Source organism: Tachyglossus aculeatus, chromosome X1 (assembly GCF_015852505.1).
Source record: "Tachyglossus aculeatus isolate mTacAcu1 chromosome X1, mTacAcu1.pri, whole genome shotgun sequence".
NCBI lineage: Eukaryota > Metazoa > Chordata > Mammalia > Monotremata > Tachyglossidae > Tachyglossus > Tachyglossus aculeatus.
Window position 1 is genome coordinate 102,749,063 of NC_052101.1, and position 3,669 is coordinate 102,752,731.

The 3,669-nt window shown below is 48.0% G+C and overlaps 1 non-coding gene across 1 annotated transcript; it reads left to right on the top strand.

The window, feature by feature from the left end:
• The first annotated feature begins 3,144 nt into the window (after positions 1-3,144).
• On the top strand, positions 3,145-3,282 carry LOC119920336. The gene has a single exon (XR_005448091.1). It is a non-coding gene; the product is annotated as a small nucleolar RNA SNORA7 (small nucleolar RNA).
• The last annotated feature ends 387 nt before the right edge of the window (positions 3,283-3,669 follow it).

Below are 3,669 nucleotides of genomic sequence, written 5' to 3' on the forward strand. Positions count from 1 at the left end.
GCACTGATGTTGGCAGCTATAATGAAAGAGGAAGAAAATACCTGGACATAAATTCATTTGTCTTTCTCCCCTCCCCTCTCTCCCTCTCTTTTCCCTTTTTGCCTAGTCTCCCATTTCCACATCCCCCCACATCCTCAGAAGGGTAAGATAAATGCTGGTTTTACCCAAACAACCTGCTCCCTGTAGCCCAACTTCTTCCACTGGCACTGACGTAGTCTCTGAATCAGCCCCATGGGTTGGACAGGAGCTGGAGCAGGGGGGAGAGCAGGGGTGGGGGCAAGTGAAGGAGTGGGCACAAGGGAAACCAGAAGGCTGGCTCCATCTCCTGCCTTCTCCCTCGGTGCAGCAGCTATTCTGAGCTGCAGGGTGAAAGGAGGAACTTGGTGGCGGGGGTGGGGGGGGTCTGTGGGCAGGATTGGGAGGAGGGACAGGCACAAGGACTGGCTGAAATCCTGCCTAAGCACATGAGAACATCCAGGGTAAGGGGATTCCCCTCCCTCAGGTTGATGTGAGGGGTGGTAACTCCCTCTTTGGGAAGAACTGAGGGAGGATTGTCTGGGCAGGGTCTAGGATCCCCTGAAGTCTGTAACCTTTGCTCTGCACACAGTAAGCTCCCAATAAATACGATTGATTGGGAAGCATCAATTCACACCCACCACACCTGGCAGGGGTCCCCCATCATGCTGTCTGTTGCTAACAGGCACTTCATGGTTGGACACATATTTGATCGCATCATCTCGAGTCCCTGTATAATCCCTATTCTTATCAATTCTAAAATTTCACTCTCTGACCACAACCTGACCTGCCTTCTCTCCCATTCACCCCCTCCCCACAAATCTGTCCTGTTCCTCCATAGAAATCAACAATCTTTCGCCCTCTTCCAGTTTTCCCAAGTCACAAGGCCCATTTGGTCTCCATATCTAAACTACCTTCTCTTGATAGGCAGATCCCCTGAACTCCATTCCCTAGCTCCTCCACCCCTCAGCTGATCTCGTGCCAACAACTCACAGTCTTGGATCACCTCCACAGTCCGCTTCCTTCCACAGTCCACTTCTTTCTCTGTGGATAGTGGAGAGACATGGGGACAGGCCTCCTTACCAGAGCTACTTTTTTCCCACTGCTTCTGGGCCTCTGTGCCCCTGCTCTGGAGATGTTGGCCAGGCAGGTCTGTGCCATTTCCAGGGGTTCTCAGTCTGAAATCACAACTGAAACAGGCCCCAGAATCACTTTAGGAGCCCCTGGAGCCCCTGTTAGCCTCTACTGGGTCCTAAACTCCTCCAGCTTCTTTCCTTCCAGGGACCACTGGTTTTGGGGATCACTTCCTAGCTTAGCCCAGATAGCTGCACCCTATCACTGCCACCATCCCTTATTGCAAGTTCACGCATCTCTGTGCAGGTAAGTGGGGGCTTGCCTACCACCCTCTGCCCGGGTTAACTATAGGAAGCTCGTGGAGAAGGGGCTTAATAATAATGATAATAATAATAATTGTGGTATTTGTTAAGTGCTTACTATGTGCCAGGCACTGTACTAAGTGCTAGGGTGGATACAAGCAAATCAGGTGGGACACAGTCCCTGTCCCATGTGGGGCTCACAGTCTCATTCCCCATGAGGTAACTGAGACCTAGAGAAGTGGAGTGACTTGTCCAAGATCATATAGCAGACAAGCCCTCCCTTAGTTTCCCAGGTCTGCACGTCTTCCCGGCACCCAGAGCATCTTCTCTGGGCTGTACTGTAGATAGACATGAAGATTGGCGCTCTCAATAAATTTTAATAGATGATTTGCAAGTATTATTATCATATTAATTTGGTAACTAATTAACGAATAAACAGAAACAAATAAACAGAATTCCAGTCCAAACCTTCTTTCCCTCTCTTTATCGCTGATTAGAGAAGCAGCGTAGCTCAGTGGAAAGAGCCTGGGCTTGGGAGTCAGAGGTTATGGGTTCTAATCCCGGCTCCCCTGCTGTCAGCTGTGTGACTTTGGGCAAGTCACTTCACTTCTCTGGGCCTCAGTTACCTCATCTGTTAAATGGGGATTAAGACTGTGAGCCCCATGTGAGACAACCTGATCACCTTGTATCCCTCCAGCAATTAGAACAGTGCTTTGCACATAGTAAGTGTTCAACAAATACCATCATTATTATTCCTGCTCGAAGGATTCCTTCTACATTCTTATAGATGTCCCAGGGATCACTTTCCTCTAGTTCTTTTCCCTGCTTCCCTCAGCCATGCCAAGTTCCAGTCTCACCCTGTCTGAGTCCCCCAGATGCCAGAATAGATCTGCAACTGATTTTCCTGATCCTTTCTCCCCCTCAGGTCCAGGAGTCTCTCTCCTCTGGAGTCCTATCCCCTGGACCTTTAAACATCCTGGGGTATCCTAACCTTCCGGGATCATTATTCTATTCATTTTATTAATGATATGTATATATCTATAGTTCTATTTATTTATATTGCTGCTATTGATGCCTGTCTACTTGTTGTCTGTCTCCCCCTTCTAGACTGTGAGCCTGTTGTTGGGTAGGGATTGTTTCTATCTGTTGCCGAATTGTACTTTCCAAGCACTTAATACAGTGCTCTGCACACAGTAAGTGCTCAATAAGTATGATTGAATGAATGAATGAATTTCTCAGATTGTTCCTTGCACCCTGTGTTCTTCCTGGGCCCCACCTCTGAGCCTCCCCACCGGGTCCTGTCTTTCCAGGATCATGGATCAAACCTTCTTTCCCAAAATGGCTGAAGGTCTCCCTTTCCCAACTACCTGGCCCCCCCCTTAGTCCTTGTCAATACATCCCTCCGATTGCCTGGACTTCAAGTCACTTCCATAGAAGACTTTAGCACTTGCTCAATTATCGTACTCTTAGGAAGGGGCAATTAGAAGTTCATCTCCTGGGTTCCTTTTCTCCTTCCTGAATATGGATACTAATTAGTAGGATGGCCACTAGGTCCCAATCTCTGGAGGTGGGAGACAGGGAGATAAAGGCCACATGTCTGCATTAAAGAGAGCTCATATCAGCATCTAGACTGCAAGCTTGTTGTGGGCAGGGAACGTGTCTGTTATCGTCATATTGTACTCTCCTAAGCACCTAGTACAGTGCTCTGCACAAAGCAAGCAGTCAATAAATACAATTGACTATTGTGTTGCTGCCCCTCTCAGGGTTGCACCTAGAGAGTTTCCAGTACTCTACCAGTCTTGACTAAGGGAGGGAGAATCAAGCAGAGGCATATCCATTCCATTCCTAGCTTGGGCAGTGGCTAGCGAGTGGAAGATAATCTGCTACAAGTCAAAACTTACCTGTGTTGGGCAGCAGCAGCATGAGAGAGTCGAGGGTAGGGCCTCAGGAGGCAGTGGTAAACCACTTCCGTATTCCTTATACACTACCAGAATGATTGCAGATAGAGATGGGTTTTCTAGGAGAGCTGCGTCCATGGCGTCGCTATGAGTCGGACACGACTCGACAGCATAAGACAAAATTGTGCTAGACATCCATCATACATTTAAGTGTCCCAGGTCACCATTCAGTCATTGGGAAGGCCCTTATAATACTACTACTAATAATAATAATGATGGTATTTGTTAAGTGCTTACTATGTGAAAAGCACAGTTCTAAGCGCTGATCTCTCCCAAGGGAGAGAGCCAGTTTAAACTCTACAAATTGCTAGGCACCACAA